Source organism: Dromaius novaehollandiae, chromosome 14, assembly GCF_036370855.1.
Source record: "Dromaius novaehollandiae isolate bDroNov1 chromosome 14, bDroNov1.hap1, whole genome shotgun sequence".
Classification (NCBI taxonomy): domain Eukaryota; kingdom Metazoa; phylum Chordata; class Aves; order Casuariiformes; family Dromaiidae; genus Dromaius; species Dromaius novaehollandiae.
Window position 1 is genome coordinate 14,523,813 of NC_088111.1, and position 25,405 is coordinate 14,549,217.

At 43.8% G+C, this 25,405-nt stretch overlaps 1 protein-coding gene and 1 long non-coding RNA gene across 7 annotated transcripts in view; one reads left to right on the top strand and one right to left on the bottom strand.

Moving 5' to 3' along the window:
• On the bottom strand, positions 1-25,054 carry LOC112981091 (uncharacterized). Of its 6 annotated transcripts, XR_010391650.1 has the most exons (6): positions 24,446-25,028; positions 23,541-23,949; positions 9,065-9,270; positions 6,482-6,567; positions 5,847-5,947; positions 1-2,671 (listed from the first exon to the last, which is right to left on the bottom strand). It is a non-coding gene; the product is annotated as an uncharacterized LOC112981091 (long non-coding RNA). The 6 variants fall into 6 exon arrangements; XR_010391647.1 differs by having other exon boundaries at positions 1-2,316; positions 2,527-6,567; positions 24,446-25,054; XR_010391648.1 differs by having other exon boundaries at positions 1-2,313; positions 2,527-6,567; positions 24,446-25,053.
• USP7 (ubiquitin specific peptidase 7) overlaps positions 24,748-25,405 on the top strand; it is a 76,933-nt gene continuing 76,275 nt past the window's right edge. The window contains exon 1 of the mRNA XM_064520411.1: positions 24,748-24,829. The gene's annotated coding sequence lies outside the window, so the exon portion shown is untranslated. The remainder of the gene's footprint in view (positions 24,830-25,405) is intronic.

Sequence of the window (25,405 nt, forward strand, 5' to 3'; positions counted from 1 at the left end):
CAGACTATGTAATGCAGCTGGGTCATGCTTTATTCTGTCTAGAGATAAAATTCAGCCACCATCATCAATTCTTAACCATTGAATGTAATAGAAACCACTTAGAGATTTAGATTTCTTTTTTTTCCAAGATAGAACTGTCCTAGTGTTGTGGTTTATAGTTCATGCATGAAGATACAGATTGTTTTCATTTCTTCTCACTTCTGTTTTACAGTTTTTTCCAATATTAAAGCATTTTGTGGAATAGATACAATAAAACTGCTAACACAAAAGCTTTCTGCTTGGTTCAAGGCACTTTCCCATGTCATCTGCCTGTATTTATTTCTCCTCTGCCAGGATATAAATAGACAGAATATACCATCTTAGGCAATCTGAGTATAGTAAATTACTCCGTAAGTCACCAGATGGAAATCAATCAGTTCTTTACTGAGTAAGAGATGAATAAGGATAAGGATTCTTGTTCTAAAGACTACCAGCCACTGGGTTCATCCATGAGTGAGCTTTCTGGGGAGCATTACATGTAATGAGTAAAGGTGGAAACGGCTGGCATTGAGCTGAGAAACTGTCTCTGGTAAACTAACATCTTAACAGCCAAAAAGATCACTGAAATTAAGGGGGCTCTTTCTGGGGAACTGCACAGCTGTGAGGACATCATGCAAACTCAACCCCAGAGATGGAAGGGACACCCTCAGCCATCGGTCCTGTCCTTAACGTAAGATCCCTTGGACTTCAGTGAACCTTGGTTAGACCTGGTAAAAGCCATGAGCTTACACTGCCTGAAAGATCTGCTGGAGACTGCAAGTGAGACTTAGAAGCTGCACAAGAAGTTTAGCTACACATCATCCATTAATGGGAATGGTGACTAACCATGCCGTTCAGACAGGTTCGCCCTTCACAATCAGCACCGTCCCACCTTAATGATGTGGCAGTTGGTGCTGGCAGCATGCCAGGGATCCGTGATCTCCGCTTTACACTCCTGGCAGTGTTTTAACTGTGCTATTATCGCTAGTACTTCTATCTGGATCTGTCTTGATAGATTAACTGTAATCTTTTTTATTTTATGTAAATGAGGACTGGAGCCTTACCTTTGCTCAGATGAGTCCTCACCCAGCAGCTGGAGGGAGAAGGTGGCTAAGGGTCATGGTTTACGAGTGCACAGGGTGCACTTGATTTCTCAGAGCACATGCTGTGCCTCCCTGTTATAAATAATTCCAGTGTCTGATCCCTGTGGCCTTTTGTTTGTATATGTGCCCTTCAGATAACCAAGCCATTTGGTGACAGGAATTTATTTGTCCAAATCTCTTAGAGTTCAGTGCTCTAAATATAAACCTTTTCAGTATCTTGATTCCTCCTTAATGTTTACTCCTTCCATCTTCCCTATCAGAGTCAACCTGAAAAACAAAGGGACGATTCCCTGCGTAGTATAAATCTCACTTACAACAGCTGAGCACGTGGACCTATATGTCTGATGCTGCCCAGGAAAGGACCACCTCTATTACCACGAGCTGGCTTTCCCTATTTAATTCAGCTCTCCACCCTGCTGCCAGTGGAGTGAGTGGCAGATTCCTCTGAATTTTGTTGGATGAATGATTAGACCATGCTGGGTTGAAAGCTTACTAAAAGAAGGAGGCAGGCCTATGTTTTCATTTGTTTGTATTGTTTTAAGCAAGTTGATATGTTCCACGAATAACAATGTTCTTTGTTTTATGCATAACAGTAAAAGAGATTTGGAGGCTGAATTTCTCCAGAAAATTACCACAGGAATTTGAGTCCAGTGCTATGGTCCGCCCCAAATGTAGTGTTATGGATAGGAGAAAAGATCTCCATTGTTTCTTAGCTGTTGATCTTTGACGAAAGCCTGTTCTGAGATCTCCACTTTCATTCCATGTGGTCATCTATGGCCCATGTTCTCAGCAGCTGTTGGAGGGCGCACACGCAGCAGTAACTCTTGTGGGACATAAACTCGTAACAGTGCACACGCTAGACCAGAACTGTTCAGTCATTCACATACACCTTGCAGAATACCTCACTCCCATGACTATTCGTGCTCTCCGCCAGCAAGGAGGGCAGGCTGTGGCCCACCATCTGGTTTTTTACCTCCTCGTAACCCTTGGAATCTGAAAAGTGCAATTACTTCATCGTTGCATAGCGTGTGCTCGTTTGATTCAGAGAGCCGGGAGCGAGATGCCTTATGACTGATTCATATTTGGGTAGTGCTGTATTTTATGTGCTATATATCAGTTTTTGGCATCATCAAAAAAGTTTGAGTGAAACATTTTTGTAGGAGGCAGAATAGGAGGCGAAGACTTCTCTCCCCTGCTTTGGTCAAAGGAATGAAAAACGTCTACCGTAAAAGAAGAGGAAACGACCAGTTCACAGGAATGTCGTGCAGTTAGCCTGTGGCTCTGCCATCTACTGAATTCAGAAACTATAAAAACTCTAATTTTTTTCTTTTAGAATCAAGACAAGCTCTATAATATTTATGCCCTTCCTCTTTAACACATCAAGAGAGTGGATCATAATACTTACCTCACATTGTGCATCCCTGAAAGCATAATTTGAAGTATTGTGCAGCATCACATTATTCTTCAGAATAAGAAGGTAGATTCAGCAAAGAAAACTGGCACTTGAAGACTAGATCCTCGTATCAGTGCTGCATAGCTATGATACACACCTAGAGAAGAAATCCCACTGTTTCAGAGCCTGAAACTCTGGGTTATACTCCTTCTCAAATTAGGGCATATTATTAAAGATTTGGGGAGTTTTGGTGCAGGTTTTGTTTTTGTTTTTGTTTTTTTTTAAAGAAAATCCTGGGCAGAAAACAAGCAACTTCACCTTGATGAGTCAATGTTTCCCTGAAGTTTTTTATCCCTCTTGTAACAAGATTGGTAGCAAATGGTGTTCAAAAGACTATTTTCATCTGATATTTTATGTTATTCCACTGGATCAATGTAAAATTACAGTAGTCACTACACAGAGCAGAAAGAGCTAAAATACAGTGTTCAAACTGTGCGTTGGTCTTGTCTTGAGTACTCCTCAGCCACAGCTCTGCATCTAACTCTGTCAATGCACCTTAAATTGATCTTTTGTTCCTATTCCAGTGAAATCACTGTGACTTTATTTGTGGAGGTCTAATGTCAGCAAAAGAACAGGATAGGATCATTAAATTTGTTTCCGCTTAGATTCAAAGTTGACATACATCTGAATAACCCAGCATTCAAAACAGAACCCATCCTAGTACCCAGCCTATATTTGATATTTGTTTTTGTTTATTAAAATTATAGGCTGGTTGTACTCTTAGGAACTTAAACTTGGAATTGTATTGTTTAGGCAGGACTAAAAAAAAATATGCTAATGGGTTTTTTTTGAAAGCAGTCATTAATTTTCACACAATTTAATGAAAGTTGTTACCATGAAGTTTGCTTGTAGCAAGGTTTTACCTCTGAAGACTTTCATTAAAAGCCATATTTTTAGAAGTTATGTGTGTAATTGCATTAGGTTGAACCGCTTGTTTTAAGTTTGCAGCCTGTGAAGAAATCTTACCCCTTATCACTGCCCGAATTTAATCTAGATCACCTTTGAGTGTCATGTTAATGCATTTGGGCAGGAGTTGCAAGTGGAGACTGTATAGATCAAATGTACTGGATTTTGCTCTCATCTCCATGCCCGCTTGGGGTAGTCAGTTAAAGACGTATAAAGAATAATGACAGGTTTCATTCATTTGTGGAATTAACTATTTTGTTTTTCTGATGTAGACCTAGAATTGAGTAATAATAACCACCAGAGAAACATTTCCTATTGTTTAGTTTGAGCACAATCCTGGTAAAGCTAACGGGAAGAGTCTTTGTGCCTTCAGTGAGACTGGGACTTGATTCTGTCCCAGGCTCTCAGGAATGGAAACTGTATAACTAGCTTTAGGATTTGAAAAACAACTCATCAGGAGCATTTTCAATAACGGTGCTCATCCGGGTGCTCTGATGCCCTGAAGTGGAAGCATTGCAGAGCGGCGGGCGCCCTTCGCCCTGGGGGTCCCTGCCTGCGCCCTCGCCGGCTCTTCACCGCGCGGCGAGATGGGCGTTACGGTCTGGTCCGGCCGTTGTGCCTCGGCTGCACGGAGGCGTGGGTGAGGACGCTGCGGACCACGGCCCTGGGCACCTCACCTGACTGGCGCAGCAAATCTCGCAGACTGTCTGAACAAAGCTCTGCAGAATTCGCTAGCAATTTTTGCTGAGTCCAGATACAAACAGCAAACAGCTCCAATGTGCATTAACAGCTTTCAAGTGTTTATTTTTGCACTATTTAAGTCAAACAGTGCACGATGAACTTGATTGATTGTAACTTTCTAACCCATTTCCAGGGTTTCTCAGAAATTAACTGTATTGAAATCTAGACAGCAAATAAAAACAAGCAAATTTAAGATCATCAGCAGCAGACTTGCTTTGCTGCCTTCATATACACTTAAACCACAGATATAAAAAACTTTACCTATCATCTCTTTAGTTTGGTGACATATGCCTATCTCTATAGATTACATTATTTTTCCTAAAAAATGATTCTCCAGAAGATGCATGGACATGGCTTAGACGGCAATAAAATGCCTGGGTAATCTGCTGATTCCCTAAAACATATATAGGTACCATTAATTACTTCTAGCTACAAAACATTATCAGACAAATACTAATCTTAAAAATAAAGATGATGTAGAGTACGGCACTGTTATAATGAGCAAGGACAAGGAAATAAAATTACCTCTGAATTACTTCCGAATTTTGGGGGATAAAGAGATGTTTCAGATAGGTTCTTTTGTTACTTTGCTCAACGACAATTACATTATTTAATCATTACACTAACAGAAATCTTTATACTTTTCATATTTTTATGTATAGCTGATAGTGACATTTCTACTTCATGATTCATGTCCTTAGATAGCTTATCTTTCACCCAACCTGTACTTCGATTATCTGTATCTCCAACACGCCTTTATTGCTGAGGTTTGCCTATTGCTTTTTCATTAGGGCACTGTAGATCCTTACAGTCTCTTAGTAAAGCATGGCAGTACATTTTTCTCTTTCCTGTGAAAGTTGTCTTACAATTTGGGATTTAGGACTTGAGGCGGAAGGTAAACAAGTTGTTTTCTAAGGGCCTCCCAGTTTGACACTATGCCAGAGCTAGTGGAGGTTTAAACCAAAATGAAAAGTAAATGACACTGACCAAACCCATGGAGACGATGGTAGGGAGAAATGAACATTTTGGAAACAGTTAAATACTTTTGAGCAACTGTCAAGCTGCAGGCTTTGCCTTCCATTGACTTAGATCCTGGGGTTTATTGCTCTCAGCATCAGGATGACGCAGATCTTCTCAGGCCTGATAACCAGAGAGAATTACACAGGTCTTGCACACATTGCATACATTACATGTGTGGCCTTGCGAGCTGTGATAATATCCTTCCTGAATGACTGCAATATTTCTCAAGATAGTAGTAACAACTGAATGTTCCACAGAAACTTTGGCTACATCTACATGCATTGCTTAGAAGTTTGCCACATTATCATGTTAGGAGTTTGTCACTGTGATACTGTGGGCTTGGCACTAGGCTCTAATTCTGGATCTATTACAAGTTCTTTTAGCCTGGGTAGTACATCTCAGAGCAAGCCTTTGTGTCCACCACCTCACCCATGATCCACACTGCATTTGGAGTGAAGTGCACTTAAAGATGGAGACCATATGGGGAAACTCATACCAACTGTTTCATGTGGGAGACCTTGTCTTAGGGAACCTATTGCAAGCAGACATTAAGAGGAGCTAAATTCTTCAAAATCGGGAGTGAGACTCTCTCAGTATAAGCTCACCCTTACTGCTCTGTCCAACCTTTGCAAGCTGATCTTAGTAGTAGCTTAGAATTACTTCTGCTGGGAAAGGTGCACCAACATCTCCTCACTTTGATATGCATCTTAAAAGAAAAAAAGTATAAATTTAATATTGGTAGCAGAACAGAAGTCTTTAAGGAACAACAATACATTTCCTTAATGTATCCTGGAGGTAACACAGCTGAGACTCTCATTCTGATGTCCTGGATGTACCTGAAGCCACGCTTGCCCTGGCGCACAGAGTTTCTGAGCGTGTTCCTCTCACACTGCGGGGTGTGAACAATACTCCCACAGATTCCTTAATGATCCAAATTCAAACTGTAGAAATCAGTGGCTATTCCATGAGTGAGCATTTATATTTGTCTAAGAGCAGAATCCACTTATACTTAGAAACTGCCCGTTGAAAAGTTCTCACCTTCACTCTGCTAAGAGTTCAAATAGGCAGTTAATATAAAATTTCTTGTTACCGTATACATTTCTTGTTAGCTTATATTTGCTTCTTGACTACCTCTTTTCAGACCACTAAGAAATCAGTTCAACATCATCTCAGAATACCTCTAGCACTGTTTTGCTGTCCCCTATTTCTTTAGGCTGTATTAACCTAAAGCAATACTGACCTAGTCCTTACTTGGATTCTGCCTTCAGGTTTGGGAGTCCATTTATTGAGGAGCCAGGAAGACTGCGCCGACGAAAAGGCACATTCCTGAAAGAGGCAAGGTTATACTCCTTAAAACTGTCCCTGGTGTTTTATTTTCAGTGAAGATTTGAAAATTCCCAGTATAACAAAGACCCAGAGCTCTTTCTGGCTGTGAGGCAGTGAAATATTTTTATATGTAGTCATAAGGATGCCAAGCTATCTTACGGTTTAGATTGCCTAAGTCCTTCTGCTGTAACGGCTCCATCTCCTGGGATGCAATCCGTGTGCTTTCTGTGTTATCACTTTGATGCCCCCAACTTCTCACTGCTACCTAAGCATTAGGAGCATTTAACGTACACTGAAAAGTCTTATAAACTTCCAAGCCTGTTCCCCTATGGGAACTTTTAAGTATTGCTACCACTAGTATCAAGTTTAGACTTAACAGCAGATGGCTTTTCTTTCCAGAGTCCTGCACACTGGAAAGCAGATTTAGTTTCATTATCAAAGTCCTGCTATGAAAATAGGATGACTGTTAGTCCTGGGAAGAAGTAGGCTGCATCAGAGAGACTAGTGGGATTAAGACCAGTTCAGATCTCTCCCATGCTGTGGCTGACAAACACTGTCGTGTGCTGAATGTCTCTGATAAAGGAAAAACTTCAATTCATGTTCTTCAGGTAAACACCTGCTGTCACCTAATTCTGCCTTGAATAATGAAAAGAATGGACAATTTCGTAATAGGCTCCAGGGAGTCACTGGAAAGACTATGCAAAATATTCACATGTGACATCGTCTTCAATGGGAGTTTTGAGTATGTGAGGGAGGCAGGGCTGAGCACCAGCTGCAGCCCCAATTCTGGATTTCCATCAGCTGTCACCACCAGCAGCAATTATATCCTCTTCACTGCCTCTAGAGGGTGGAACAATCATGAGTCTTTAACAGGGTAGGCAGGTCGAACAGTGCTATTTCGGTCTCCTAAAAGCTTTAAAATTTCCTTAGCAACCCTGCACAAAAAATGCCAGTCAGTGCAGCCAGCCGGCAGACCTGAGACTGGTGATACAGCAGTTTCGCAGCCCTTTGCCAGATTCATCCCACTCCAAACATATTCATAGCAGTCTCATGGAAGTCCCAGGACTGCTTTGGCAGCAATTGTGCAGGATAAATAAAGCTCCCATTGTTGCAGATGACTCTGCTTTCAATTCCCTGGGAATCCAGTACAGCGGGGACTTTTGGCTGATAAACGTTAGCACATTTGTACTACTTTTCTAGTAATACAGAGCCTGAACTGGTGGACCAAATATCACCTATCGGAATTTAGTTTTGGTCAGCTGTTCCCCAGTTGCTTTCCGCATTTTTTAAGTAGCCAGGAATCCACTACAATTTTTAACTCTTGTGTCCACAGCTTCACTGCGCTGCCATTTGAATGAGCATGAGTTAATATATTCTGAGACATAGATATGTCTGTCTCTTTACATAAATAAGGAGGGAGTCTTTGCCTCGAAAATGTTGAGGGGAGGAGATGATTGTATCATGGCAGCAGAAGACAAGTCTATAATGGAGGGCTTGTGTGATTTCAGAACTGCTGAGGGGAAGAAATAGTGCTCTTTATTACACACATCTGATACAGAAAGTCTGTTTATAGTTAAGTATGAATGGTGCAGGTTCATCTAAAGTAGCCCCGATCGTGACATCTGAACACATTCCTGTAAACTATTTGGATTTCACTAGCTGTAAACATTCCCTCCATAGGGTAAATTGAAAGGACCTGTTGCAGCCCCTTGCTTGCTAACTTTACACTACGATACATTTATTTGTCCCTCCAGCAACTTGCCGAAGAGACTTACAGCCTCTGAATATACAGCATGTACAGAATAGAGACGCGGCTCTTCAAAGACAAAAGACTACTCCATCTTTATTTGCTTAACTATCTTCCTTCTAAAGCATTTTAGAAACTGCATTGAACTTTTCTGAACCAGAAGTTCACCAATAGTAGATATGTGAATTATTAGAGGTGTTACTGAAAATTGCATTCCGACAGCCTGGTCTGCCTATATGGCACATGCTTTTTTGAGCCTAATGAGAGCTCCGAAGGCAGTTTATATAAATCAGCCTCAGGATGGTAATATGATAGCAGCAGAGCTTGTTTATAACTCAGACCTCTGCATGGTGCAAAGTCTGAGTTTGATTGTTTATAACAGGCAATGAAAAGGCATGCGTACCCCTGCCTTGCCCTTTGATTGCCTGGCTGATCTGAACCACTGAACGCTGCAAAAACTCCGCGGCCATTTTTTCTAGAAGTTGAATTTACTATGTTGCCGCCTGTAGAATAGGAAAAATGTGTGTATATATATATATATATATTTATATATATAAGTAAAGGCAGACAGTTTTTCAGAAGTCAAACTTTCCTCACGGGGCCAAAATTAAAGAACGTGAAGGCTTGTAACTGTCTCTCTAGACCAGCATAGAAACAAAATCCACCACGGCATGCTGAAATGACTGCTGGGGTCCCTAACACTTTACATCTGAACCCAGCAGCGCAACGGCTAATTGCCTGCATACTTACAGCCAGCACGCTGAGCCAATCTGGTTTCAAAGAGGAGGCAAAAAGTGGAATTGGGACTGTGAGAGCTGTTTGTTTTCCCACTCCTCTGGATGCCAGACGTCCCGGCCTGCCGCCGTTGGGGCGGGAGAGCTCCCCAGGGCAGAGCGAAGGAGTGGAGCGGAGCAGGCTGCTTCCTTTGCTTTCTGCACCACGTCAACCCATGGGAGCTAAGGGAAGACAAACGCGAATCTTGTTAAAAGACAGTCAGGGCTGAGAGTCCTACAAAAGAAAGAAATGCTTATAGACAAGAGGGTCTGTGCACGGCAGAGCTTACGAAACTTGGTTTCTGTGCGTTCCCCCGCGCGGACTCTTGTATCAGACACTAGAGCTGGGATCTTGCTGAAGCTTTTACCTATGGAGAGACGCTGCGGGTTTCTCCGCTGCCCGTCCCTCTGTTCAAGTGGCACTTGGAAAAATACGGGTCTTTCAGAGCTTGACCTCTGTCAAATGTGACTGAACCTGGCAACAGGCTCAGAAGTGCTTAGCAGAGACAGAAGAGCAGTCACGCGCGCCTTATTTCCATAGGCAACTAGGTTAGAACCGTTGATGTCTTGGCCGGGGCACTGCATGCGGACAGAGCTTTTTCGGGTAGTGACAAGCAGGCCCAAAAGACGGGCAGAGGCGCGAGGCGTGCGCACGGCCCCATCGCTGCACAGGCCCCCTCCAACGTGCGCGTCGGGGCTGGCGTACACGCACGTGCAAACAGGCAGCCCACGGCCGGGGCGTCCCCTCCGCCCGTGCATCCGGGGCTCCCCGGCTCGAGAGCAGGCGGGAGGAGGCCGACAGCCCCCCGCCGCCCTCGAGGCTCCTTCCGAGCAGCCTACGTATCGCCAAGGTATCACCGCCGCTGGCGGGGTTGCCATCAGCCCCAGCATAACTTGCCCTCTTAAAGCTCCTACTAAACAGAGCGCTTGGGCGAGTATGCAAAATATAACGAAAATACCAATGACCAGGAATTGCTTTGCAATAAAAATGTTTGTATTTCATTTGAGAGCTCAGCACTAGCTGGCAGGCCCGGCCTGCTTTATTACTGCCATAAAGGCTACGGGAAGGGCACATGACTCTGCTGGCTTAATACAAACGTGGTTTACGGCATATTGTTTTCCTTCTTATTGTCCTCCTTGAGGAAGGTAGTGCCACCTGAGACTTGCAAGATGCATATTCTGTGCTGCATAAACAGGCTCCAATCCTCCAGTGGATTAAACTGACATATATGTATTGATTTCATTGAACTGTGCAGTTTTACACCAGTTGAAGATTTAGCTCACAAGGCCTAAAACATGTTAACTATGTTATTTTTGTAATTTTGTTTTTGAATTATCCTGTAATTCCCTGGGAGGGAGACCCTGGGTAGGATGAACGACAGCTGCTTGAATTCACTCATTTGTTGTCTTGTTTTTTCTCTGCAGGATTGATCTGTTCTTGGTGAGCGAGCTGATGTGTGCTCATGCTTGGGAAGTTGCTCCAGACTGCACTCTCCATGGAAGACCAGGATACCAATAGGATATTTTCAAGTAATTCTTCTTATTCGCTTTATAAGTTTTCAGTACTTTCCTTTAACCTTTATTTTATGTTTATATTTTGGTGACCATACCAAGACAGCCTTCCCTCCTCTCTCTTCAAGTTGTTGGCAGTAACGGTCTAGCCATGCTGGTGTATTTTTCTGGTTGGTGGACAACAAAGTAAAGCTTGAGGAACTGTTTTTAAATCCATAAAGAGAAATTAGATTTAGAACTGTTATTTTGGCGCCAATCTTCTGTTAGAACGAGATATAAGCCGCTGAACTTTTTTTATTTCCTTTACTTTTCTGCCCAGGCCCCTCTGTCCCTGAATTAGCTGGCATTTCTTCAGGTCATCATCAATGCTCTAAGACAGTGAGAAACCTTGCAGTAAATTCTTTTGGGTGGGGGAGTAGGTAGTAGGAATTTCTGAATTTTGAGTTCCAGATTGATTTCAGAACCTTTTTTTGCCTTTCTGTAACAAAATTCCTCTGAGACAAACTGAGAGTTCCTACAGGTTGTTTTTATCCTTTTGTGCTTCTTTTACCTACTTAACCTACTTTTCTGCTTCCTGGATTCAACCATTAAGGCTGTCCAGTCCTTCAAGGAAAGATTTAAATTTCCCCATAGTTAAGCCATTGATATTTGAAGCCTCTTATGTGTTGGGAGTAGTTCCCACTGGACATCTGCAATAGCTAAACTTTCTTTTTTTCTAGCATAAGGGCTGAGAACTCTCCCAAGTAGCAGAGGGAACGTCGGGATGCTGACTACAAACCATAGCACAAAGGGGTTCCACTTCTAACATTTCTATTTAAGTGTCATTTGCACAGTAAAAGCATTCATCAACAAACATAGGCCTCAAGGAATTTGTTCATATCATTGTTTTAATATAAGTGTCATACATTGAGCATCTAGTAAATAACAGATGTTTTTAATGTCACCAAATGGGTTTTTGAAAAAGAATCTCTGTATCGGCTAATTTAAAACCAGATGAGAGATCTATATGGAAAGACTTGGTTTATATTCTTCCTGCTCTAAGAGCAGGACTTCCTCTGACTTCCTCTGTTTAACTGAGAGGAGCCTATTTCATATAATTTCTATGGTAATTTTTCTGTACACAAACTCTCAATTACTACAATATGTGTGTAATTGGTTGTTGTGCTAGCTAATTATGTGGCTAAATAATCTCTCCACAAATAAAGTAGGAAGGATCTACACACCATTAATCTCAGAAAACAAATGAAAATAAGATTTCCTACATAAAGATTTTTTAAAAGACTTAATCCCACTATTTGCATGAGAGAGAACAGGTCTCAGGGAGACTTCACCCTGTAAGCCTCACTCGCTACTGCCGAGTCTGGCTGTCTGTCGCTTCACTTCGGTGCAGGCGAGTGTTTCCGCAATGACCCTTGGTTCTGTGGATTGTTAGAAGGGCTCTGGATGCATTCGCTAGGCATTATGAAATACAAGATCTGCTATTTCATCGGTCAAACAGTTTCACATTCTGTCTTTTGGAAATGGAAAGAGATGGATTCAAAAATAACCTGCAAAGAATTAGGAAGTTCCTGTAGGTAGGGACCTGCAAAAAACTGGTGGGTCCAGAAAAAGAGGAAAAAGGAGCAGGGGTCTTTCTCATATGGGTTATTGCTATTTGACTTCCTCTAAGCCTCATATCCCCAGAAACGGTTCCTGAACCAGCCCTTGCTTCCTCCAGTTTCCTCACTGTATGTTTTCTGGTGGGAATTTTCAAAGTAATCTTGAAGAATTAAGCTTTGAAAAGTTCTAGCCTCCTTGATGATTATAAAATGGTGCAGTAATCTTTCTGCAAAAGCAGTGGGTTTTTTTTTCAAAATAAAGGCGCAAGAGAATGAATAAATCTGAGCGCTGCAGCACAGAGAAAGATGCAGGGTGAGTGTGCGAGCACGTGCACTGCACAAGCAGCATGTGTTTGCACGTCTCTCTGTGAAACAGCAGCTTCCATGCAGTGCTTCAGAACACGCCAGCTGTCAGGCAGCAAAGCACGAGCGAGGTGCACGTCCTTACACTGAAAAGCAGAGTACGTGGGAAGCAAGTGTATCTTTCCTCAGAGCTGCATCTTATGGCAGGATCCCGGTACATGCCTGGGCTTCCCTGCTCTCAGGCACCCGCACATCTGTGCTATTTCCCCCCTCCCCTTCAGGACTTCCACCTAGACATGGAAACTCCCTTCTCTTAAGGTAATCGGTATGCCTGCCCTTCTTCTTAACTCCTCCCACCACCAGATTCAACTATAGCTCCCTCCACTCAGGCACTGACTCTCAGATAAAATCAATGGCTGGTTTTGCGTTGTTCTTGCAACCCCTTAAAATCCAGCTAGAGTTCCTCCATCTGTGACTCCTCCACATATTTCTCTGCTGTCCTGCCTGGGTGTGCTTGATCTAACTCTTTCACTTCTCTGTCTCTTCCACTGGGATAGAAGAGGGTTTAGGATGTTCCATTAATTTCTAGGTAGCCAGTCTTTCAGCTTTGTCTGAAAGAGTTCAAAATAGCTTACCACTGCGTCTGAGCTCTCAACAAACCCCCAAAACGCAGCACTGGGATGTGAGATCATGCTATACTAGGTCAGACCAGCAATCTATCTAGCCTCTAGGACCTCTCACCTAGCCCAGTACCTCTGCATCACTGGCCACGATCTGATGCTTAACCAACCTTCAACACACTTGGGACAGTAGATTAAAATCAGCAGCCTGAAGTTACACTGCCCCCCCGCCAGTGACCTGACTCTTCTTGAAGATCTTGCCTCCAAGGCAGATATCAGATCCTCTGAGCAATCAGGTCCTAGATTGCCACAGTGTCAGCCCAACATACAGAAGGAAAATAACACCAGTCTGGGTTGGCCTTAACACTTCAGGTTGCAGTCTAAGGGCTATCGCACAGACGGCTACAGTCCAAGCGCTAATTCACAGATGGATGCGCTGTCCTTCCTTTGAAGGCAATGACATCCGGAAAGAGGGTGGGAAAGGTGACTAACAGTAGTAACATCTTTAAGCATACTGACCCTTGCAACGTAATATTCATGGGATTGTGTGACATGGTTATAAATTATAGTTCAGGAATATAGGAACTGAGGACATCAGACTGGAATAAACTTCCCAGTTCCTTGAATCTAATGTCTAGCTAGTGTAGTACGAAATGATCGTGAACAGTTTGAAAGTATCCTCAGAAATCAGTCTGTTGAAACATTAAGTTACATGTTTAATTAAGACAGAATAGACTTTGATTTTCTTCTGCACTTTGGACTTATCATACCATTTACACACCGCCTTTATTATAACTTATTTTCAACACTCAAATTACAGCATAGAGAGGAAAACATTTGCTTCACGTTTGCAGGTCTGAAAATGTGTATGTCTAAGTTTATGCACATGAATGTCCCCACTGAAAAGTTGTGCCTGAGCCTTAGGGCGTCATGACCCATTCTCTCCTCGCTGCAGCTGTGCTAGCTGAAGCACTTACTGCCTCCCTCAAGCTCTAAGTGTCTGCATAACCAGCGCTTCAGTCTACTCCATCTGCTAGTGTAGGATTGCTTGCTACTATTTTAAACCTCTTAAGTGACAGGCTTCTACCTCTTTTCCTTGGAAGACATGTCCATGATTTAATAAGTAGCACCGATAAGACATTTTTCACATATTTAGCCTAAAGTTTTTTTTTAAATATTTTCTCTCTTCTCTTACCTTTACTCAAATGACTAGAACAAGCAATAGCTCTTCTCTTCTGTGTACTTATGTAAGTCCTCAAGGTTTCACAGACTAATTCGCTTCCGCATTAATGTATGTATGGTTTTGCCTTGTTGCTTTGCTGTTTCTTTGTTAACCTTTAATGCTGCAAATGCCTAATAGGATCTTACGTTATGCTAGAAACATTTCAAAAAGTATTGATTGTGAAATATAGCAAATGCCTAATAAAAGCAAGTTACTGACCAGTAATTTTCTTGTCTGAAGAGAACATTCAGATTCTCATCTCAGGGAAGATTCTCAGTCCTACATCTTGACTGCTTAGAATGAGACAAATGCAACTCTTTAAACCCCTGAGAGGTTTTGCTCCATATAGTGGTGCCTTAGTACTAAGTTTCCAAAGTCCATGCTGGTGGTCTCCATAACTGGATCAGCTGCTCCATCCGGCTCCCAGTTTGAGCAGGAGTTAGTGTTTTACCAAAGAAATCAATCAATCAAGAAGGGGAAAAAGTAAAAGAGGATGGGAAGGAGAACAAAGTCTGACAAAACAAGTTACAAAATTAGTATCTTCTCAGAGACTCTCCAGTAATAGGAGAGAGGTAAACAGTCTCTTCAGAGAAGCAGATTCTAGGTGAGCAGTTGTCCCTCTCTAAAGATACTATCTTTCTGGATTCTTATCACCAGAGTGTCAGAAGCTGACAAAAAAAGAAGCTACCACAATGAGAAATAAGCACAACCTAGCATAAGTCATGAGAAAAACCATGTAAGGATGGCATTGGTAGGGGAAAGGGATGGATATAAGAACAAAGCCATCTTCAAAATGGAAGGTAAGGTAAATCATAGCAGTTTCCAGGATAGCACTGCATACCCTGAAGGATGCATGCTGAGACTAAAACAGAAGAAACAGAGCTAAGTAATGTTATCCTACAATGGATAAAGCTTCTGCTGTGCTGGAGATCTTGACTGCCATAATCTTGCAAACAATTTCAGCACAGAATGACTAAAATGGGATTTCTTGCTGTAGACCAAATCTAAATCATAGTGACTTGTAAATGCATGGAACAAGTACCACATAGCTGACTTGCAGTTGTCTTTGATGGAAATATCCGTGAGACAGACAGTGGAGGTTGCTTTGCTTCAGATCAAATGCAACTTGACATGACTTCAAGCTTCAGGCCAGCTAGGTTATGAAAACAAAATGTAATGGGGTAGCTTAGCTGTTAGGCAAGGTATTCAATAACAAAGCTGCCCATTATATTGGCACCAAGTGAGACAAAGAGATGGACTTTCCAAGCGCTTTAGTTTGCTCTATGCAGCACTTTACAACTGGTTTCTATAAACAGTTTAGAAAAGGGCTTCATTAGAACATGCAGGTTGGAAATGGCAAAGCAGCTCAAGCCTCCTCTTTGTAGTGATCTCGGATGAGTTCTCAGAGGCATTCTGCCATGTAAAACATAACGGAGGATGGATAAGTGACAGATGCCTGAAGCTTATTAATTGTCACCAAGACAGGATTTAAGAAACCACACAATGAGTAGTTCCAAGTAAGTCAGCTATAACAGACCCCATAAAGACCTTTTTTGTAGGAGATTTCAAAAATACCCATTGCCATATGAACCTGTAATGAAGTCTCAATCATAACAAAGTCTCAAGAGTCTACCTTGGACTAAGTCAGTTTAGGTCAAAATTGTTGGCATGTGTATTTTGAGGAGGTTGGTTACTTGGATGTACTGGTTCCCACATGTATTGGGAAAGGTTAGTACTTTAGGCTTTAGGTTCTGACAGACTAAATAGTCAAACAAACTGGTCAAATAAAAGTGACTATCCCCAAACTCTCAGGGCTTGGTCTCTTGAAAGGAGCACTCAGGTGAGTCAGTGATTCATAATATTTGGCAGAACCTGCTGGTTCGATTATGATAGTTTATTGGGTCTATGGATGCAAACTTGAAAAAGCCATCCCATTAAGCTTGCAGAAGCACTAAATTAATGCTTTTGTACAAGACACAGTGTATCAAACTACTAAAGAAAAACTTAAAAGCATCAAGGCACCTTGAGCATTGAGGCAAGAAGAAAAATGAGTATTAACAACTGCCGTCTGCCAAAACACTGAATGAAGTAGCCTCCAGAGAAGCTAGGCAAATCAAGCCTCAAAGCAGGTTCCTACATGCATCATATCACTCAAGGCAACAGCCTTCAACCCTGGCAAAGCAGTGCTAATTCTGCAAGGATCTCCTTTGCCAGATACAGTCAGGAAGAAATGATGTGGTATATTAAATATACAAATATATGTATTTGGTTAAATGATAGATGATCACCATAGGCAGGAGCCCCTTGCTTAACACAGCAAATGCAGACTTCAAGGGTCAAACCAAACAGTTATTGAAAATTGTCTTACACTAAGGGTCCCAGATCAAGAAGTGAATTCTGACCAGAGTCCATCTTTAGAAAATGAGCAATTTAAGAGCTTTCCAAGCATGGCATATGCAAAAAATTAAGCCAATAATTCTCCTTCCTCCTCATGTCCTACCACCACTGCACCATGCATCAAAAGTATTTCAGACACAACATATCCAAAACCACCCAACAGATATTTTTTCCTCTCAGTTCTCTCAAAAAATGAAGTGGCCTATTCTTGCAAAAAACAAACAGGCTCAGTCAAAACGAACCCTGCTTGAAAGGACACTTCCCACTGCACTTCCACTACAATGGGCACAGCACGGGGTGCCTAGAAAGCAAGGCATTCTGAAATACACTCTGTCCTGACAGCCTGCTTTAAGCTGTGACATTAGCAGCAACTGAATGTCTAATGCTCATATTCAAATAATAAAACAACTCATATTTAATGTAATTAATATTCATTGCTAAATACTGAGAACACATAAAGGTAGTCAGATGCCACATTTGACTTTGACTTCACCACTATGGAAATGTGAACTCATGCTCTCATCTTGCCTCCCACCATCTATTGTCAGTTCTATGTTCTTTAAAATCCTGGCTTCCCAAACTCCCCTAAATGTAAACTACTTCTGATAACAGGAAGAAGTGCAATTATGTGATTCCACCCACAAACACCTCTACCAGTTCCAGTTCCAGTACAGGATCCCAGTTAAATTCATCCTTTCTATTTTTAAATCTTCGAATGGAATTGCCCAAGGGAGCCTTCCAGATGTTTATCTCTGCCCTGCTCTTTCTATTAGTCTAATTGGTATCTTTCTCCTCTCTGTAACACTACAGTTCTAGCATTGCTGCTGTGAGAAACTCCTCCTCCACAAACTCCACAAATAGGAGCAGTTTTCCAGCAATTAATTCTCATTCTCTGCTCAAATATCTGTAGAAGTCTTTTCTGTTTACATATGCCTCTGAATAGTATCTTAAAGAGAAGAAAAAGTTGCATCTCATTTGTTTCTTTTGTATTTTATGAAAAAAGGCTGAAGATACATATGTATATACATTTTATTCTGTCCTGGATTTTTGGCTTGTTTGCACTTTGACCTCTCCAGCTTTGCTAGCTGGCAAATAGCATAGGAAAACTAGGAGGATGACAGTGGCAAAATGGGCTGACATCTGAACAATCAGAGGGCAGAGGTTTCTAGTCAAACTGTTTCTTCTTCCTCCTACTGAAGTCAAATTCCTAATAATACTTAGGAGATAACTTTCTCTGGGAAAAATTCAAGAGTCACATCTTTATCAAAAGCCAAAGAGCTTTCACTTCAGCAGTTTCCTCTAGGAACAGTGAAGCTTCGTAACTCTGATATTTCTTTCACATAAAAAAAAAAAAAACTAAAGGGAGAAGAAGTCTTTTGTCTATTTTGCTGGGAATTTCTGACCCGAAATCAAACCTTAAGACACGGAAGGACACTGTATTGGTTCTGGGGTCAGCCTGCACAGAGCTCCCTGCAGGATCAGGGCCTTCTTTTGAAAGTGGTAGAAGCAGAAGCATGTCATTTAGGACCTAGTTTTATTCGTTGCAAATTATAAAGGTGTATTTTCCTAAGTTTATCTTTACAAAGCTTTTTTTTGCTGTCATTAGTTTCACTTGTTTTAATATATTCACCCTGTAGGATCTTTTCTCTACCACTTACGAGAAAAAGATTAATTCAAGCAATGCTATAACATTCATTTGGAGTAAAAATGCCAACTGCAAATTTCAGTTGCCTTATTTTCTTTAGTCTTGGAAAGATTTTGTGAATTTTGCATGTAATCCTCAATACTGCAATCTGATCTACCCGAGCAGACTCCACTGACTTCATTGGGTTTACCTGGGCCGGTCAAACTGCATGAATGCAGTTCCTGCATTTGTACTGAACTCTGCCAGATAGTAAATACCACACAAATATGCCCCTTAATCCATGAGAGATTATCTTAATATGGTAGATAAAGATTTGATATGTCATTGCCTACAATTATGCTGCTCCAGCCCCGTTTTTGCAGTTTGTGGTTAACTGTCAGGATAAAGTGGCAACCAGGGTGAAGAAGCATCATTGGCAGAGAGGAGGTGATCATTAATGTGGACTCTTGAAAGAAGGAAAGGATTTGTGGAGGCAGGCTTTTCTCATGAGGAGGAAGATGGAGTAGGGAGGTACAGAAATGGCACTGGAGAGGTGGCAGTATACGTCTCAGGCTTATGTCTGGGCTGTCATCCACTTTGTGGTACACGAAAGCTAGACTGAATATCCAAGAGGGGATTTGATGTGCAGCCAGGCAAAAGGGGGTGAGTTCGGAGGAGAAATAGTCTGGATTTTTAAGTACTTGTTCATGTTATATTTTAGATTTATTTTTACTTGAACATAATAGCTTGTGTTTGCTTATCAGCACTACCTCCTGGTAGATCCAGTCAACATCAGGAATCTTATTTTATCTAGCAGACACAGTACCTGCCCATGTCTGTGACCCTTTCCTCTAACTTGACAGGACAAGCAAAGAACTAGATTTATGGATACACAACTAACTCCTCTAGTTAGCAAGATCCAAGTTAAATGGCTGTTGCAGTCTTCTGGATCAACGATCGGGTGCTTTGCACAGAGGAGGTCTGTGACAAAGCCAGGAACTGAAGCCCAGTCTCCCAAGTCTCAGTCTGGTACTTCAGCTGGAAGTTTCTGTTCTTGCTGTCTCCAAGAGCCCTCCGATTAGAGGACATAGAAACAAATTCTTTGGTATCCTCCATAGCTCAATAGGTAAGTGGCCAAATACCATTACAGATGATACTTACCTTTTGATGTCAAAAATCAAGAGATGTAACAAAATAGGAAACTTGCACAAGGGTGATTAATTGCTATACCACACCAGAAGAATTCACCTAATTTTCATCCCACTACTCTGTGCCATCTTTCCTTGGATGCATCCAGTCCCAAGACAGCAATGTGCATAAATCTGTATGTGCATTGCTCTTTGGGGTACATGCTGGAAATATCCACACATTTGCCCACACATGTGATACAGGGATAGCCAGAGCATACAAGCCTTCAGCTGCTTCTAAAACAGAACATGTAACCCACTTCTGCTTGTAAATATTCAGAGCTCACATTTTGGTTCTGACAGTGAGTTAGTTGGTATATGACCTGTGCTACATGACAAGTCACTTACTCTTTTCCTACCCATTTGTAAATATGGAGGTTTTAAATACCTCATCTCTTTTACAGAGGAGGAGCTGTATAGATTACTCAACACATCACAAGCATTTGGAGAATCCCTGCAGGTCAAGGTGCTTGGGCAGAACAGTGCATGCTGCACGGGAGGCACTGGTTTCCTTACTGGCAACCTGTATCTTCCTCCAACAATAAATTCACTTTACATGGGGCTGTTGCAAATATATCTAATTTAACAGACACTTTTCAGCTTTACCTTCTGTCTTCCGCATGGAGTAAGATGCAACTTTTACAGCGAACCTTAGTTGATTAATTACAGTTGTACAGAAGAAGATGGACCAGTAAAGTACCTTCCATTCCTTTTTTATTTTGGATATATATCATTGTAACACTTGACTTCATGTTTTACTGTGTCCAGCAAAATTTGGTAAGAAAAAGGAATCATCTCACTTTCCAAAGATGGTAAACAGAAACTGGGTCACCAACTAGCAGTTTAGGTGTAAACATGCAACTTTTAGCAAAACAGGCTTATTTTTATTGTGAAAATTAAATTTTCTTTAAACAAGAACTAGCTATGGAATTAAATGTCTTGACTTTCTCTGAAAGTCATATGAAAGATGTGGCTTTGGAAAACTGCTCAAAAATATACTTTAAATCATGTAAAGCTTTAAACTATGGGATGTATTCAGGTGTAATTAATTGACCACATTTTAGTGTGAAGAAATAATGATTTGTATTTCTCCTTAAAAGATAATAGCTGTTCAATTAAAGAGAAATCATCAAGCGAAAGATCTCTGAATTGAAGCCATGTCTGAAAATGCTGTAATTACGTATTTTTACCCTAGTTTCCTAAGGAAACAGAGCTTAGGTTATTGCACAGTCTGCCTGTCTGTCTGACTGAAAAAATTGATAAAGGCATAGAGGACTGTTAAATATCTGCAAGCTGTGTGGAAATTGCTGGGTAATTAAAGAATCATAGAATAACTTCAGTTGGAAGAGACTTCCAGATGTCATTGGATCAACCCCCTGCTCAGAGAAAGACTGGGGTTATTTGGAGCTATTTGTTACATTGCGCAATGGAAAACTGTGGAAGACCGGCGATATTGCAGGCTTATGAGGGTTAGCAAATGTGAACAAATTCATAGGAAATGAAGCTCCATCTATCCCACTACATCTGAGGTACCATCGTATGTGGAATGAGGAGGCAGCACCGGTGTGCTGCTCCTCGGAACAGGGAGCAGATCCGAGGGAAGAGGGTTGCCAGGAAGGCTGGCACCTCCCCTCGGTCCTGGCAGCAACCAAGAGACAAAGCCAGGGAAGAAGGAAGAAGGAAAACTGTGAGATACGTGGATTCCCTGGTGGGGAAGACACTTCAGCACACTTAGACTCTGCCTATATCTAAGAAATATGTACTGGTATAACTGCGGACATGGTCCCATCAGTGCAGACTCAACTTACCAAGGAAGCACGGTGCTGGCACAGAGGCACAGTTGCATTAATGTATATGAATCCAGTGACATGGTAGAATAAGCTGCACAAGTGGTAACCCCAGTTTTGCTGGTTTAGTGCATCTGTATTAAGGGTGTGTGCTGGTGTAATTGTCCTTCTGTCGTTACACAGCTGTATATTTTCTTAATTATAGACATGGCCACATGCACGCATTAGAGAGCAGGAGCTGCTGGAAGTACAGAGACTGGCCAGGAGTGGACATCTGCGCTGAAGGTAGAGGAGCAAATGGAGCCAACCAGGAAGCAAGGAGTTTTCCTGAAGGAGTTGAGGAGCAGGGAGGAAACAAGCAGACTGGCAGAAACGCTTCTGGCCCAGCTGATCCTGCTGTGGGGCAGAAGATGGGGCACTGGACTAGAGAGCACCCTGGGGTGTCTTTCAGCCCTGTTGCCTCGGATTCCCTCCTACAGTTCTCCATGGTGGCCATCAGGCCCTGTCCGAAACCAGTGAGCGTCTCCGCCCAGGGACCTGTTAAAGCAGTGGGAACAGCAGGGCAGTGGAAGGCTTTCCTGGCTCAGGCAGGACTAGGATCTCTCATCTGGAGGCCAGAAATGCAGTGGAGACTTGGAGCTCTGTCTGGTTCCTAAAGGCTCAGCTTGGCACACAGGCAGATGAATACTGGCTTGTGAGTGTTTTAAAAATAAACAGACTGGGTTGAATTTATTTTTACTTCAGGGAGGCTCAGGAGCAGGTCAGCTTCACAAAATGAAGCCCATTTCTTCAATGGCATTTTAAAGATGATAGCACCTCTTTAACATCCTCTCTCGTTACTATGACTAATCTGGAGGGAATGCTGAGAGGCTGCAGCCAACCTGACAGCCCTATTGACCTAGGCAAGTACAAAATAAGGAATCTCCCCTGCCTACTAATCTACGAATCCACTTGGAGGAAGAAATCCTTTGCTCAGGTGCAGCTCCACTGAATTCCCTGGTGCTTTGTGTGGGCATAAGGGCCAGAAGACCTGGATTGGTTTACAGGAGGGAGGCCTAAATTTAGATGCGATTCAATAAGTGGGTGTAGGAAATGGAAGGAAGGAGTGAAAAAAGGACAAGAATAAAAGTGATAGGAATGTATACAAAGACTGCATTCATCACATCCCTGCTCGTGATCTTGATTTTTATTTTTTAAATATCAGTAACCCTGGCTGGGTGTTTGCCCAACTCTTCTGCATAAGGAATTTACCTTATGAACTGCAGTAGACAGGAAGCATTTGCAGAGTGATGTTGCAGCCTTTAAGGATGGGGTGAACAGTGTATTAAGAAAATATAAGGTACTTAGGAGACGGCTGGATAAATAAATGATTGGTTAGCACTGGTGGAGTGGAGGCTGGGTCAAATCCTGGCAGGAACAATACGGCCAAGTGGTTATACAAGGAGGACCTAAATGGTGAATGTCCTTTCTTTTAAAGGACAGCGCTTTCCTGTGTTGTACTGGAGAAAGGTGAATGGCAGAAGGTTTCAGAAGGGCAATAGGCCAGAAATATTTAGCAGCAGTATTTTGAATGTAGCTGAGATAAGTGTTAGCATATGTTGAGATCTGGACTTCACCTTAGGCTTGGCAGTAAGATTTGTGCTTCCTGTCAAGAAATAATCAAACCACAATGCTATAATCACTGGCCTGACTGTATAAAATAGTTACCATTTAATTATTTCAAAAATACATTTGAGATGATTATATACACATATATAAAATTTTTTCCTCCTAAATATAAGTACCTGTACCCACTTTCAATAGATTTTTTTATGCATAGCTGTTTTCACAGAATAGAAATGACCCATTTTCCCATGGTTCTTCTCAACATTATAGGATACTTTAGTCTGTAATATATCGGGAATCTGAAAAGCTAAAGCTCATTTCTATTAGGAATATACAGAAAGGATGGTACTTGATTTTGATATACCATCTTCAAAACTGGTGATACATTGTTTCTGCATCCAGCTAATGACAGAGAAATTCTCACCTCTCTCTTCCATACTATTGTTTCCACAACAAAGGATACGTGCATGCGTTTCACATGGCTTCTGTTCCTCTAAAATAGTGGGACTATCCAATCGTTTTGGAAAAAGTAGCTACCTTAAAAAGAACTGAAAATTAGAGAAGCTTTCATAAGTAAAAGAATGTTTTTAACACTTACGATAAAACTGGCTTATGGTTGACTTTAGGGACCTCTTCTTCTTTGTAATACTGGAATTATTTTCCTCAGTTGACCTTGTCCACAACCCTGGTGTCTGTGGCTGAAGAATCAGGTGAAAATCAGCAGCTACCTTCTTGTTGTGACATACTGGTTCGTCTTGTATTGGGAATCACTTGTGGAGGAAGGACGAAGGGATGAGTTTAAACCTGTATATGATTTAGGAGGTTGGAATGGAAGTCGTCAGGAATGAGCTAATGACAGGGGAAGACTGGCAGCGAGGAAATCCGAAGTTTAGGACATCGGGAAACTAAAGATCCGTGCATCGGTCTCTGTCCTAATCCTGATCCTAATCCTCCTCTTTTGGAGAGATCATGTAAACCCAGGTTTAGCAGATGGGTCATGTTTTTGCCTGTGTCAAGAGCAGGAAAAGACTTGTAAATGATTTTTCTTTAAACAGGCTTTGAGGGAAGGAGAGTCAACAACAGGGAGAGTCAGAGTCTATTTCTGAGAAGACAAACTATCAAATTAACCTCATCTTCCCATTAACATCCTCAACCTCCCTTATTTTTCCTCTTGTCATCCCTGGATTTCCACCGCTTAATGCAGGGCTTTGGACTTGGGAAACCCCCTCGTGCCCACCCCAGTCTGCAGACCCCAGTTTTGCTGAGGAGGGGCCGGCTGGAGCAGGACCGTCCGCCGGGGCACGATTTCAGCCCCTTCGGGCGGCCCAACGCTGCGGGCCCGGAGCACCTCCGCCGAGAGGCCGCCCTGCCGCCCGGGCTCCCTGCCACCCCGCACCGAGCCCCGGGCTATTTAACGCCGCTCTTGCGACGGCCCTCTCCACCGCCCCCCGCTGCTCTTGCTTGCCCGGGTGAAATCGCTCCCGGCGTTGCGCTACCACTGACCTGCGTTATCTACCCACGTGCGCCCTGCCGTCTCCGGCCGTCACGGGGAGGCGGTGGCGGCGGGAGGCGCGATGCCGCCGCGAAGGCCCGCCGCGGCGAGCGGCACCCCGGCCGGGGCGGGCCGGTTTGGGCCACGTCCCGGGTCGCGCAGGGCCGGCGGCGGCCCGCCGGGGCAGGAGGGCCGCGCGCCCGGCACGAGGCGCCGCGCAGGCCGAGGCCGGGGCCGGCAGCAGGTCGAGGCCGGGGCCGGGGCCGGGGCGGCGCCGTTGCGGGCCGCGCGGGGGCGCGGCGGCGGGGAGCGCGGCGGCTCGCTGGCCCGGGCGTCGCGGCGAGGCTGTGCGTGGCGCAGGCCCGCGCGGGAGCAGGCGGCGGCCGGCGAGGCAGGTAGGGCGGCGGCGCGGGGCTGCCCGAGGGGCCCGGGGGGGCTGGCGCCTCCCGCCCGCCCGCGCGGGGAGGGAGCGAGGGGAGGGGCGGCGGCGCGGGGGCCCCCGGCGCGGGGCCGAGCGGGGCGGCCCGCGGGGAGGCGGCGGCGGGCCGAGCCGGGCCGGGCCGGGCCGGGCCGCCGTGGCTCCGCCCCTCGGGCCTCCTGTGGCGGCGGCGGCTGCTGTTCCCGGCGCGGCCGCGGCGCTGCCTCCCCCTCCGCGGCGCGCTGGGCTGCCCCTCATGCGGATGTGACATTTCACGGCGCTCGCCGCGGCCGCCATTTTGAGGCGCAGAGCGCTGGCGGCGGCGGAGCGGCAGCAGCGCGCCGGGGCACGGGCGACGGGGGCGGCCCGCGGCCGGCAGCAGCGAGGCAGCCTCGGGCCAGCGGCTTCCCCGGGGCGCCGGCGGGGCGGGAGGGCAGAGGAGGGGCCCCGCGGCGCCTCCCCGACTTCGCAGCGCCGGGGACGCCTCGCCGGGGGAGGGGGAAGCGGCGGGCGCCGCCGCCGCCGGGCCCCGGCTCCTGATCTCCGTCCGCCC